We start from the raw sequence: 15,614 nt of genomic DNA, 5'->3' as shown, positions 1-15,614 counted from the left end.
TAGATACTGGCTCAGAAGTCACCACCATTACTGAGTCGCATTTTCAAAAATATCTGAAGGACAAGGACCTGACCATGCACAGCACACGGTTTGTACGTCTAACAGCTGTTAATGGACTGGCAATCCCAGTGGTGGGGTGCCTTGAAGCAGACATAGAGTATATGGGCCAGACACTGCCAGGAAAATGCATCTTCATCCTGAAAGACAAAGCCTCAAAAGGGAGCCATATAGGAGAAGGAGTCCCAGGGATTCTAGGGATGAACATCATTAGTGAGCTGAAGGAGCTACTCTTACCAGGAAAAGGGACCAGGAGGATGAACTGTCACGAGCATTCTACGAAGAATGCTGTGCTGAGTAAAGGACTGGCTCGAGCGGAGAGGCAGAGTCTTTCTCTGGGCCCCACAAGGCATATGGGAAATGTTAAAGTGGGCAGAAAACGGAAGACCATTATTCCTCCTTGGAGAGGGAAGATCCTTGACGAACACAGTTGTGTACCAGGAAATGAGCTGCCGGTGACGAGGGAGAAGGGAGGACGAGTTACCTTTCTTCAAGAAAGATGTGATGGGAGACTGCCAGTTCCAGTTCAAGCGGCACGCCAAGGGCTGATTCCTGCACATGTGACTAACATAAGGGCGTTGCCAGAGAAGCATCAAGAAATCTTTTCTAAGAATGAGGTGACCAATTTGGATGACTGGGTCAAAGGTCACCATGACAGGCTGAAGATAGCCTGTGACGTTGCTCTCAATACAACTAAAGACACAGCCCGAAGTAGGAAAAGGACTTATGATCGCAAGTCCAGTGGGGCTCTCATCAGGCCTGGTGACCGTGTACTAGTTCGTAACCATAGACACCGGGGGCGTAATAAAATACAGGACAAATGGGAGTCAAATCCCCACATTGTAGTCGCTCACAACAATCCCGAGCTACCAGTTTACACCATCCGGCCTGAACGAGGGGGTCCTGAGATAGTAGTACATAGGGACCAGTTGAAACATTGCACTCTTAGTCCAGATAGGGACCATAGGAGGCGTAGATCAGTACACCCCGAGGAGGCTGAAACCAATTGGGAAATGGTTCTAGTCCCACAAACCGAATACAGAGGGGGACAGAGTGGGGCAAACCCAAACCCTAACGAGAATGGCCAGATCCTTCAAACTGACCCAGTATTACCTGAGGATAGGGAAATAGAAAATATGGGTAACGAACCACCAGTCTTAAGAAGGTCGCAGAGGGCTAATAAGGGTGTACTTCCTGTTAGACTTAGAGATAATTATGTTATTGGTTCTATGTAGTGTTTTAATGAATATTGTTATGTATGGTATTAAGAAGTAGATGTGGAATGTTAAATATGTTAAATGTTCTTTTGATAATTGTTAATGGGTTGTTGATATAAAATGATGTGGGTATATGTTGTTACTATGGGGCCCGGATGTACCGGTGTGAATATTGTGGATGTGGCAGTATTTTAGCAAGGGGGAATGTAAGGGGACTGTTGCCCCCTTACTAACATTCAGTGGGGGTGTTTTGATTGGCTTGCTCCCAGTACTAAAAGGGGAAGGGTCGATGGCAAATCAGGAGCCTGAGACTGACAGTCCCCAGGAACAATGGGGAGAGGCCAATGCTCCAGATCAGCCTGATTGACAGGGCGGGCAGGCTAATCAGAGGGTCAGGAGGCGAGGGAAGTCCCGTCCTCCGTGTGAGCTGGAATTGCCTGGGTCAGACTGAGTGGGGCCGAGCTAAGGAGAAAGCAGGGGCCCAAGCTGAGCTGGAGAGCAGAACCGTGCCAGATCCAGAGGGGCCAGAGGCGCAGCCACAGAGCCAGAGACAAAGCCCAGGGAGAGCAGATCCTGAGCTGGGAGCAGAGCTGCAGCCCCAAAGCCAGAGCACAGCCAGGAGAGAGCAGGGGCCTGAGCTAAGTTGCTGGGAGCAGAGCTGCAGCCCCAAAGCCAGAGCACAGCCAGGAGAGAGCAGGGGCCTGAGCTAAGTTGCTGGGAGCAGAGCTGCAGCCCCAAAGCAGAGTTACAGAAGCAGCCTGCAGAGCAGACCTGCCCTGGGAGGAGAGCTGCAGCAACCAGAGCCAGAGGGGCCAGAGAAGCAGCCCAGGGAGCTGGAGGCAGAGCAGCAGCAGCAGCCGTGCTGAGGCAGAGTGGAGCTGGAGCAGTCCGGAGCTGGGTGCGGTGAGCAGCTGGGGAGAGTGAGGGGGACCCTGGCAGTGGGCCCAGCGCAGGGAGATACCTCAGCCAAGAGGCCTTGCAGGCCAGACTTGGAGGGGGATCGTAACCCTGACAGGGCGGGGGCGACGCTGGGAAGAAGGGTCCTGCCACCTAGAGCCTGAGAGCGTGTGGCCACCGCCAGAGCAAGTGTCCAACCCACAGCGTCCCTGCAGCACAGCCAGGGCCTGAGAAGGAGGCCCGGGACCTACAAGGAACAGACTGTGAACTGCCCTGACGTTCCAGAGACACTGCTTGTGATATTCCCTGCCTCAGAGCAGGGTGATGTGTTTCCTTTAACCTTTTCCATTTTTCCTTATTCTTTTTTTAAAAGTAATTGTTAATTAAATAACTTGTATTTGCTTTAAATTGTGTAAAATGATCAGTGGGTCAGGGAGGTGCCCAGTGCAAAAAGAGTACCCCGGAGTGGGGACACCCTAGCCCCTGTCCTAGGTGACCACAGCAGGGTTGGGGGTCAAGCCCCCCAGGAATCCTGGGCCCAGCCTTGTCGGGGTTTACGAGGACTCTGCCAGACAGGAGAGTGGAAGGGGAGTCCTCAAGGGCAGGGAGGTCTCTGGGTAAAGGAAGTGGGAGCGAGGACTCGGATCCTTTCGTTAGCCCACTTCACCGGGGTAGTGCAGAAGCCAGGAAAGTTCCCCACAATAGCGGGACCATTCCCCCGCTTACATCTGCTCTAAATCTGCAGCAGGAAGAGACTACTGGAAGCAGATCAGAGCTCCTTCTTGTCTCTACATTAGCTCCATAACATCTGCTAGAGAGGCCCATCAACTAGGTGCCCTTTAGCTCAGCCACCTCTCCTTGACCTGCCTACAAATGTATTGTGCTGCCATATCTGCAGGCAATTTCATTTTTTGTTCCAGGAATTACTTTAAGAGTAAGCAATGTATCAAAAATGAAAACATTTATAAACTGGATTTTGATAAATGTGATTCATTCTGAAATAGTAACAGAGGAGGGAAGCAGTGGCAAGCTCACAGTAGCAAACACCAGTTTCACCCTGTTAGCTACTACCAGTGTGACCGGGGTTTCAGATGACTTAAGGCATACCCCATAAATTGACTTATATCCTTTGGTTAGAGACATTGAAATGCATTGTACTAAATCTGTTCCTGGAAATCATCCTACATAAACAGGCATGCCCTTTATCAGAGTTATGATTAGGTGAACTCTACAGTATACACAAAAATATAGCCAGGAAGTGATTTGATTTGAGTTGGTAATAAGAAAATCTGGTTACCTGGAGAAAGTAAATGGAACTGGTATCCTCATAACCAGTTTAGGGGAAAGAAAGGGTCATTTCATTTCACAAACTCTATTACTGAATGACTGAAGATAAATATATCTTGCAGGCATATTCAAGAACAAACCAGCTGAATAGATTCAAAGTTGAAAGTCTAAATGCATCAAGTTCCCCCCCCCCCCTTCCAGGACTAATACTTCCATGCTAGGTGATGCTATGTATGGGGTTTGTGGGACTGAGAAAGCTAAATGGAAGAGCAGTGCCTGTCAATTTGCAGATCACCTTCCAACAGGATAAATAGTAGACCACTGGCCATGTAGAGTTGAAAGTTGTATAGGTTGAATTCATAATGGGATTGCATGCAAAACTAGGCAATAATATATAGCCTTGGAATATTGTGTGCAGTTTTAGTGTCTAGTTTAATAAGGTTATAGAGCAAAGAAACAAATATTGTATAAAGGAACATGCCAAGATTGCAGAATCTATATTTCTATAGTCTAGAGAAAAGAAGACTCAGGGAGAATATGATCACACTCCATAAAACACATTCAAGACATTAATATAAATGAAAGAAGAGAATTATGCATTCTCAGAAGCTGATAGACGAAGGAACAATGCCTTTAAAATATAGAAGAAAAACTTTAGACTAGATACTAAGAGAAATGTATTTGAGCTGTGGTATGAGATACCGAGGGAGGTGGTAAATGCACCATCATGGCATATATTCAAAGGAGGTGAGATTCACCATTATTATTGGTATTTCTGCAAAGGGTCATAGGAGTCATATCCTATTTCTCTGAGAATAAGAAATGCAAGCAGAATGGATCTCTCCTGACAGGAACTGAATTTTCTGTTTATCTCTAAAATATGACAAATAGATATTTGGCTACAATAAACAAAAACTCAGTTTATTTCACTGGGATTTCCTTCTTTTAAGAGAATGTTTAAGTCTTTTTGTCCAGTGAAAGAAATGACTGAGTGCAAGCAATCTATTGAGATTTTTTCCAGCTGTTTTTGATGGAGATATTAAGACTCTTGTGGTTAAGTATACCCTGCCTACTCAGCATAGCAAGACCTTTGGTGGCAGTGACTATTGATTATCTAATTGTGATACTTTTTAATTAAATTTTGTTTTCAGACATCTCAAGGGGATGTGATCTTCACAAAGTAATCTCTTTCCTGTACTTATAATCAAAATATTGTGCCTAATGTTTTAATTCCATAGCCTAAATGGGGGCCCCAAGAGACTCATTCAGTGCTTTCATCGGAGATTGTATTAACATCTATTCTGTTGTTGGCCTAATATCTTTGTGAATGGTCTCAAACCTCTGTCTCAAACCTTTGTTCTTCCGTGCTCAGCCTTCTTTACCTTTTTGGCATTCATTATGTGGTTTTAAAAACCACATTATATTTACATGATTACAGCTAAGAAAATAATATTACTTGTCTATATTTGACAGAAATTTGGCATAGGCACCATTAGACAGGATGATTTATATTCTCTACAGATGACAATTCCACCTGGAAGCTCCAAATGTCTAGCAAAGAAGGTCATATTGTATGAAAAGAGAACTCAAATTACCGAGTTAATATTCTGAATTTTACTGCTTTTTTGCTTCCTTTGAGTAATTTGTTCTATTTCCGCTTCCATTCCTATGAAACTAGTGCCAGTGTGCTGCCCGTCACAAATTTTAATTTCCTTTCACAAAGTGATTTTATAATATGCAGTGATTGTGTATGTTAACATTTGATCTCCTGTCTGCTCATTATGCAAAAATCCTGTAGACTTCAGTGGATGGAACAAGATCTGACGAGATGGGCCTGATTCTCACTTACACTAAGGCCACATTACACTGCTCTGGAAATGCAATAGGGGCCTTATCTCTATTTTAAGACCCCTTTTGCTAGAGCAGTTTAAAGTGGCCTTACTGTAAATGAGAATCAGGCCCTAAATCACCAAGTAAGGAATGTATTTATATCTTTGACCATTTTCTTTGTATGACTGCTTCTGTTTGCTTATGGTGTGTCTCATTTATAAGCAATTTCACTGTTTCAGATTTAACTGTGCTATATAAGTTGTCATCTTTATTCAATATTTCATTGTTGATTATATGGGGAAAACAGTCCGCTGATATACTTACCACATCCCAAATTGCTTCTATGCCTCTTGAATGGGAAAGGGATGTGGTACTCCCCAAAGCACTACCCCCTGGGATGCCAAAATGAAATCTTACTCATGGTACATTGTGCAGATCATATTATGATTTCACTCGCTTTTCCTCCATGCTTTGGAAAGCAGTAAAATAGCTGCCATTGAAATCATTATAAGTGAGATGAATAGGGCAGTTCAAATCTCTGAGCTCTTGTTACAGACTCTCTGCAAACTCAAGCATCAGTTGTACTTGGTTCATATTTTCAAGGCTTATTTAGTAATCAGAAAAGTTAGCAACTTATTTTTGTTTGTTTGTTTCAATGAAAGTTTAGATTCTGGAACAAAATATAGCAGATTGCAGAAGTGTTGCTATGCTCTACCACCACATAACTCCCCTTACATCCGTATTCGAACATTGGTACGGATGTTGTTAACTAGTACTTCATACTAAGCACAGTATATGTACTATCCAGAAAGGTTGGCTAAAATGCACTCTAGGCCACAGACTCGGCCTTCTTGGGGCATTTAGTGTGTGGATTGAAACATGCACCATCAGCACTTCTACTTATCACTTGAGGAATAGCAAAAAATCCTGTTTTTTGTGTGTGTGTGCACGAGTGCATGGGAAATACACTCGCCTCTGTCTCTTTTTCTGCATGGGAACCTGTTTGGGGATGGTTCAGGAGTTGAGCCTGGAGAGAGAGAAAGCCGGGAGAGAAACCAAAACAGGGCCAGGGCACCAATCTGTAGCCCCAGTGAGACACAGCCATCATGTTTATTATTATTGTGGTTCCTATTAATGTGGTTCCTGTTTGGCTTGTTGGGAGCGATTTCCAGGTTATGACCAATAACATTATAGTTATGGAGGAGAATGTTACATGCTAGAGTGTGTGCTTATGCTGTGCTCAGGGCAGCACACCGGTACACAAGAGATTTCCATAGGGCTAGCTCCTTCTCTTTCCCCAAACTCAAACACACCCACCCACACATGCACCTCAGGCTTTCAGTGATGGATGCCAATAGGAGAAGGGGAAGAAAAAAAAAACATTAAAACACCACCATAGTTTATCCTGATGAGAGATGGAAACACAAGAGACTTCCATAGAGCTCCATCCCTCTCCCCAAACCTCTCCCCCAATCCTCCAGTACTTTCAGAGATGGATTACAAACAGAGAAAAACAAAACTTTCTTTCAAACTTTGCTTTCAGTTACCACTTTCAAAACCATTAAAGGTAACAGACATAGCAAGCATCAGTACATATTTTCTCAAGAAGATTTTCTCATCCTCCATTTTGCCATTCAGAATATTCAATTACCAAGTGCTATTGGCTAAATATGATTTCCTTAATTATGCTAAATTTGAGGAATTCACCAACAGTTCCACTCCAGGACTATACCTGTTTCCAAGCTCTCATTGAGAATGGTAAATTAATAGCCAGAACTGCCTTCCATCTGCAGTTGAAACAACGGAAACTTCTTCTAGGTCTATGGCTACGGCCATCATCATGCAAAGGGAGTCTTGGCTCCATTCATCAGGATTCCCCAGGGGAGTCCAGAAAATCATCAATGACCTCCCCTTTGATGAATCTCACATCTTCAGTGAGAAGACAGATGAGTCCATACACACCCTGAATGACTCTAGGGCCACTCTTTGATCACTGGGTCTCTAAACATCTGCCCCTAAAAGGAAGTTTCATTGCCACTCAACCACACTGAGGTATAGGTCCCAATGCTTTCACTACCAAAGACCATGTGAACTACCTCGAAAAAGCAAAAGGTTCAAAGGTCCCATTTTCCTGCCTCCTGCGTTGACCTTGACATGTTAATCCGAATTTCCATCAAGGAAATATTTTTGACATGAGCTTGAGAGCCACAAACCAATAAGCCTAACACCCCATGAGACCCTACTAATCCATGTGGGGGTTGTCTAGCTTCTTTTTTAAGTGTTGAATATCATCCATTATGGCTATATGATCAAGTTTGTAACACTAACACCTCCAAACCTCCACTCCCTGTCCCCCTTCGGGGACCACTCTCACAACAATATTCTCACCCAAGAGGTAAGCTCTTTAGTGCAAAAGGAAGCAATAGAATGCATTGCTCTACAGTATCAAGGACTAGGAAGTTACTTGACCTATGTCCTGATACCCAAGAAGAAGGAGGGTGTAGACCAATCCTTGACCTCTGTCACCTCAACCGCTTCATCCACAAACTCAGATTTCACATGGTCACCTTGGCAGCGATAATTCCTTTTTTAGGAAAACACATGTGGTTCATGGCTCTCAATATAAAGGACACTTACTTTCACTTCGACATTCATCCCACTCACAGACACTTTCTCAGGTTTATGGTGAGACTCAACTATTTCCAATACAGAGCAATACCCTTCAGGATAGCTACTGCCTCCAGGGTATTTATCAAAGTATTTTCAGTGGTGGCTGCTAATATCAAATCCATGACAGGGTACTACACAAAAATTTCACACAGTGTGGAATCCCAACCATAGATTGGTTCACTTCTAAGACCAACAGCAACTGTGTCACATATTGCTCCAGGGGAGACGTAGGCTATTACTCCTCTCTGGGCCAGCCAGCTCAACTATGTTTTCCCTCAGTTACCACTCGTTCCGTGAGAGCTACAGAAGATCCAGTGAGACTGGGTGATAATCTTCCTGACCGCCCCTTCTGGCCCTGAAAGTTCTGGTTTCCCAAGCTTCTGACCCTGTGTAGACATCAGGTCATGGTATTTGGATGGGCATTCTCTTTAGAATGTGTATGCTCCTCAGCCATGTGGGACATCCTCTTGAATAGAAGAAAGGACTCTACTATAAAATGTTACCTGGCTAAACAGAAACACTTATTTTCCTGTAGTCTACTAAGAGGCATTAGAACCATAAAATTATAGGACTGGAAAGGACCTCAGAGGTCTTCTAGTCCAGTCCTCTGCACTCAAGGCAGGACTAAGAATTATCTGACAGGTATTTGTTTAACCTGCTCTTAAAAATCTCCAATGATGGAGATCCCACAACCTCTCTAGACAATTTATTCCAGTGCTTAACAACCCTGACAGTTAGGAAGTTTTCCTAATGTCCAACCTAAACAGCCATTGCTGCAATTTAAGCCCATTGCTTCTTGTCCTACCCTCAGAGGCTAAAGAGAACATTTTTTCCTCCTTCCTCCTTGTAAAAAGCTTTTATGTACTTGAAAACTGATAGCATGTCCCCGCTCAATCATCTCTTCTCCAGACTAAACAAACCCATTTTTTTCAATCTTCCCTCATTTAGGTTATGTTTTCTACACTTTTAATAATTTGTGTTGCTCTTCTCTGGATTTTCTCTAATGTGTTCACATCCTTCCTGAAATGTAGCCCCCAGAACTGGACACAATACTCCAGTTGAGACCCATCCGCGCAAAATAAAGTGTAAGAATTACTTCTTTTGTCTTGCTTATAACACCCCTGATAATACAGCCTAGAATGATGGTTGCTTTTTTTGCAACAGTGTTAAACTGTTGACTCATATTTAGCTTGTGATCCACTATGATCCCCAGATGCCTTTCCAGTACTCCTTCCTGGACAGTCATTTCCCATTTTCTATCTGTGCAATTGGTTGTTCCTTCCTAAGTGGAGTACTTTGCATTTCTCCATATTGAATTTCATCCTATTTACTTCAGATCATTTCTCCAGTTTTTCCAGATCATTTTGAATTTTAATCCTATCCTTTCAAGTACTTGAAATGCCTCCCAGCTTGGTATAATCTGCAAACTTTATAAGTGAACTCTCTATGCCATTATATAAATAATTGATGAAGGTATTGAACAGAACCAGACCCAGAACTGATCCCTGCTGGATGCCACTTTATATCCCCTTCCAGCTTGATGGTGAACCACTGATAACTACTGTCTGGGGATGGAGACCACTTCCATGAAGCTTGAACTGATTGGGGTTCCCAGGTGATGGTAGTAGCTCAGGATCTTGAGTGCTGGAGTCAGGAAGAGCCCCCAGCACACTCAGTCGGGAGAAGATGAAACCCCAGGGGAACTGATGCAGAGTTTGGATCCATGCATCAGAACACTTACTTGAACATAGGTAGGGGTTTTTGTAGAGAAACAACAATGGTTCAAGGGAGAACATCAGATTTGTTTATGGATAAACTGATGACTCAAGGGTTTTCTTTAGACTAGACAATAGTAGCTGATCACTCTTGGCTATAGGTGGTGTTCCTTCCAGGGAGCTCACAATGCAATTAGGCTGCTTCAGTATTTTGGATATCAATCAAGGATTTATTACTAGAATTGGTCTGATAACTACTGAGCTGGGTGAGTGCAGGCGTGGGTTCATTAACATCTGGAGCAGAGATCCCCCATGATGCAGTGTGTCCCTGCTTTTCTGGTCCCAGAGTTCAGTGCAGTTCTTGCCTTGGCATCTCTGTTCTCCATTCTGTTTGCTAATGGAGATGCTTCCCTGTCCCATCTTTGATGCAGATGAGGCTAGGGGAGTTGCCTTAATCTTGTCACCCTTGTCTAGGTGTGTCTCCCACCGCCCTTTACTGCTCTCTACAACTCTTTTCTCTGATCGGTTTTGGTTCAAGCAGAGGCTGGGGTGGGGGGTGTCCTTTCATGAGTCAGACACGCTGGATACTGCGCCCTGGTTCCCCAAGAACACAGAGCTGACTGATATCAGATCAGATATCTGCTCAGTCAGCTCTTTGAGTATTCTAGGATGTATTTCATCAGGCCCTGGTGACTTGAAAACATCAAGCTTATCTCAATATTTTTTAAATTGTCCTTTCCCTATTTTAGCCTCTTATCCTATCTCATTTTAACTGACATTCATAAAGTTAGATATCCAATTGCTACTAAACTTTTTGGTGAAAACTGAATCAAAAAATTTATTTAGCACTTCTGCCATTTCCACATTTTCTGTTATTGTCCCATTTCTCTTCCCCTTTGCTCTTCATTGAATAACAGGCCTATGCTGTACTTGGCCTTCCTCTTGTTTCTAGTGTATTTGTAGAATATTTTTTATTACCCTTTATGTCTCTAGCTAATTTAATCCTCAGTTTATAGTCGTGCACCTATAACTGGTCTCCTAGGTAACATGCAGTTATCACTCTACCAGCCTATCTAGATCATTTTTTATTAATCATATCAGAATTATTTCTGTGAAAGACTTTACATCTATGATGTTTGATAAACTACTGTAGTAACTTAATTTATTAGTGTCGATATTTCTGATGTGAATACTTTGGAAAACTATCATAAATGGTAATTTTCAGATCAGCCTTGTGAATGACTGGTAAAGAGCATACTACCTTGGGACAGATCCAGGTTTTAAGGGAAAGTAATACATTACTTATTGTATCTTTGAAGGTGGAGACTGGGAGTATTGGAGTGGTAATGATCACTCTCTGCAATGGTAGAGTGCAGATGGATTCAGAGGACCTTTTTTATCTCATGCATCCCTTTTCAGCTATTCATGGGGAATCATTGCAACATATAGTTGGTACAGAAAAATGAAGAGAAGGAGGCCAGATAGAAATGCCTTGGACCCAAATTCAAAGTATTTGTAATAAATTAATGTAGCTTTCAAAGTGCTGAGGTTACCCCAGAATTTGACATTCCTGTATGAACCCCAGAACTTTACAGTACTGAAGTCAGCCATTTTGTATGTTCAGCCACTGCCAGCTGAAAACCAAATACCACATAGCAAGGAATAATCTGAGGCCTTTGTGAGACAGGGTCAGACAACTGCATACTTGCAGTTTGCTAATCAGAATGGGAGGATGGGATAGAAAGTTATGGAATAGAGTGAGTGAACAGTAACCTTGGTTTTAGGTGTCCCTGGCATATTGTTGTTATGACTAGAAATACTAAACATGTTTTGAGATAATGAGTAATTTTTTTGAAATTATGAGGATCGGTGACCCAGTAGAGGTTATTATGTTAATCCAATAAGAATCACTATAGGTAATGTGTTTTGTTAGAGTTAGCTATACAAGATTAGGTAAATACTACATAGCAGTCCGAGGCAGCTTTTCTCCAGAAAAGAATCTGACCTCTAAACTCCCTGTCAGCTAGATGGTAAGAAGGCCCCTGGAAGCCTGGCTGGTGATCACTCAAAACCATCTGAGACTATAGGTAACTATATCTGGGATATTCTAAACCCTATTGATTATGTGTGTGTGTGTGTCTGCTTAAAATCTAATAAATACTAGCTTTAGATAAGAGCACACTTGCTTGTATCAATCATTTATCGGACAGAAGTGCTGCGTTGCCATTGATTTATTCCTTACACTGCCAAGAGAGAAACAATTAAGTTACCACTGCTTTAGGTTCTGAAAACTCTGGGTAACACTGGCATGGCTGCCACATGTTTTTGGTCCCTTTAAAAAATGTTCATTAGAAAAATTTGCCAAATACTGGCTTTAAAGTAAGGTTTGTATTTAACTCTGTTTTATTCTGTTATGCTACAGGAATTAATATAAATGTGCCCCTACAAGTAAGAGTATGGAAATATACTGTTGGCATACTTTTGATATAAATGTAAGAAAAGGGTTTTCAAAAATATATTGAGATAACATTAAGCTAGTAAATAACTATGTTAAAGTAACAAAAATGTGAACTTTAAGATTGCTACTATGTATGCGTAACAAGAAACAGAGTATGTGTGTGTAGAAAGAATGCTAAGCAATTAAGAATATGGAAATTAGCAGTTAAGGGAAGACACAACAATTGGAATGTAGAACAATATTTTGATACATTCAGAGTTCAATCAACATATCTTATAAATACACATATGTAAAATATCATATTATATATTCCAAAAGATATCTTAATTCTACCTCTTTCCTTGTCCAGCCTCCCCCTATAATTCGGTTGGATTTCACAACGAATTGGCAAAGTTAAAAATGACTACACAATATGCAACACAGTAGAGAATCAGAGCTAATGTTCATAAAATACTCCCATAGTTAACTTTACTAGGATTTGTCTACACTACCCTCCTTGAAGAAAGTGCTAAATAAGTCAGTGTTTGTGATAAATTCATTAATGTATTTCTTCAAAATTTATCAGTTGTTCATATCCCAAATCTTCATACTGTTGTACAGATATAGATGTATATAGATATATAAACATATGCTTCAGAATAGAAAGATAATATAAAAATTCTATAGAAAGGGGCAAATTCTAAAAAAAAATTAGATAGTTAACAGATGATTTAGTCCAGACATTCATATACTATAACAGGTATTAACAAGGTCTCATTCTCTATGCAAACTTTGCCATATGCTTGCTTTTGTTCAGCTACTATATCCTATTCCCTTTTTTCACATTATTTCTGCAAATTGTTTTTAACTTCATTTCATATTTATTTTTTGTAAAGTGTTCTTCTGTTTTCCCCCTCAAATGTTATGCATTATATTGGATAGCACCTGGAGGCCCCAGTCAGGATCAGAGCTCTGCTATGCTAAGGGCTACACAGACACATAGGGAGACACAACGTCTGCTCCAAAGAGCACATAATCTAATGCAAAACAAATACACATGATTCCACAGGCTATTTTTTTCAATCAAAATATATTAACTTAATTTTTTTCTGATTTTCAATCTCAAAAGACCTTTCCTTAATTCCATCTGATTCCTTCTAAATGTACTCCTTGTACTACTCTCAGTAAAAACAACTCCCCATTCATCCACTCCAAAACCTTTAATGTCTCCAAGGCATAAAAACAAGGACATGCATAGCTATTTGGATTATATTGTTTTATTGATTGACAATACAAAATAGTGCTCCTGCTATTTACATTTTTTGTCTCAAAGCAGCCTGTTAAAGGCAGGAGGGTAATTATATGGGAGTTCCAGAGCTGTAAGGATTAGAGAAAGTCCAACACTAACTCCAGGTGAAAAGAAAACAGTTCAGCAATAATTTCTGGTGTTCTACATGATTTACTTACAATTCTTCAGGGTCCTGTGGAAAAAAATAGTATATAATCATGTAATTAGAGATGATATCATAATGAATATGCACAAGCAGGCTCAATTAAGGTTGCCCAGGCAACCTTCAGCAAATAGCATGGACAATTTCAGGTCAAGCAGTTAAAGTTTGGCAAAGTTATAAGCAACTGAAGAAAAGGTCTTATAATGGGAAGCACCAGGCATTTTTAACTACAAGGCAGAACTATCCGCTCTCTATACCAAGTGTTTGTCACACCTACATGCTTCCTTTACTCTCCTTTATGCTCTCATGGCAGAGATGACACTTAGATGATCAGGGCTCAAGTGCATGCTGAGAATTTTTCAAATCCTCACCATTGGCTTAAGATCTGGATGAGGACTCTAACATTTTCAACACATGGAATAAGAGATATGCATGTTCTACTCATTGCCAAGGAAAATTGTCCTATCACCTTAATGGATTTTTAAAAGACATTGCTGTTGGAGTGCATTCTCATCAATGATACTGAATAGAAATAATCCAGTAGCAATTGTGCCAGTGGCAACAATAACAATCTCAGAAAATGAAGGCTCAGCAACCTCCAGGAGAGTATTCTTGGTGAATACAGACAATATTTAGTATGTACATATGTATTTATTATTACTTATTACTAGATTTATTATTATTTATTATTTTATTTTATTTGTCTTGTGTTCTATGCTTAGAATGTTTTTTTTTTTCCATTATGAGGTTTATAAGTAGAATTTCACCAGTAGATAAATAGTGCTAAACGTGGCTGGCCTGGTGTGACATACCACAGTAATATCCAGACTAATGAGCAGCTTTGTCATCCCTGCCAACCAGCCTTGGGAGCCTTGCAGTGTCTTCGTGAAGTAGCTGCCACCTGGGCTGCTCACAAACAGCCTTCCAGTATGCAAGCCACACTCTGAGTATCTGTGTGTAACTGAAGTCTGCCAGCCACACTTGGATTACACTCTGGTTCTCACTAATCTCAGTTATACTTCAGGGTGACACCAACAAACCCCCACCCCCAGATTTTCCCCCAGAAATGTATTTTCTGTACTGGCCCACCCTCTCCTGGACAGTACAGATACTCCAACTTGAACACACTGGATTAGATAAAACAGTAAAAGAAGTTTATTAACTACAAATAGGTAGATTTTAAGTGAGTATAAGTAATGAGACATAAAAGTGAGAAATGATTACAAGAAAATTAAGATAAGATGTTTACTAATGCATAATTTAATATACTATATTAGATTCAAGCAAAGTTTCTCACCATGTGCTTTCAGCAGTCTTACTGACCAAACTTTGTGAGTCAGAATCCCCGCCACCCCTGAGTCCACCAAATGCCTCCTTTTTCTCTTCAGGTTGGTTGTTAGTGCTACAGAGTGTTGCTGGTACTGCAGATTGTTAACACTGCTGGTGTTGCTATTCTTGGAGTTCCGGTGTTAGCTACTCTAGCAGAGAGTGCTGCATGTTGATTCAACAGAGCTCAATATTATTCATAAAGAAAGACAGCCTTCGGTTCAGCAGCGAAGGCACTCAGCCTGGTTGATTGTCAGGAAAGCAGAGTACCAGCGCCCTGTCCATCAGTCACAGGGACACTAACGCACGTTACTCCTGGGGGAATTCTGCACCACTGTGCATGCGCAGAATTCATGTATGGATGCATGGGGATGGGTGAGAGAGGTGCAGGGACACCTGGTGATGAAAAGGAGGAAGATGCAGGGACACATGATGACAGGAGCAGATGTGCCTGACTGGGTCCGCACAAGGGAGGGTCCCCAACTCCCTAACAATCCTCCCCCCCCCAAAAAAAACCCCTGTTCCATACTTCTCCCACACACAACAAACCTCCAGGCTCACTCCCAGGCTCTGTCCCAGTAATTGCTTCCCTCTCCCTCAGTTCCTCCGTTACCCCTGACTCCCCCAAGCCTTTGCACTGCTTCTGAGAGATGACGGAAATACAGTTTTCTACTGTTGTTTAAATGAATTATTACTCAAAGTTATGTATTAATATGCATAATAAGGA

This window comes from Emys orbicularis, chromosome 1 (genome assembly GCF_028017835.1).
Source record: "Emys orbicularis isolate rEmyOrb1 chromosome 1, rEmyOrb1.hap1, whole genome shotgun sequence".
Taxonomy (NCBI): domain Eukaryota; kingdom Metazoa; phylum Chordata; order Testudines; family Emydidae; genus Emys; species Emys orbicularis.
Note: the sequence above shows the minus strand (reverse complement) of the source record.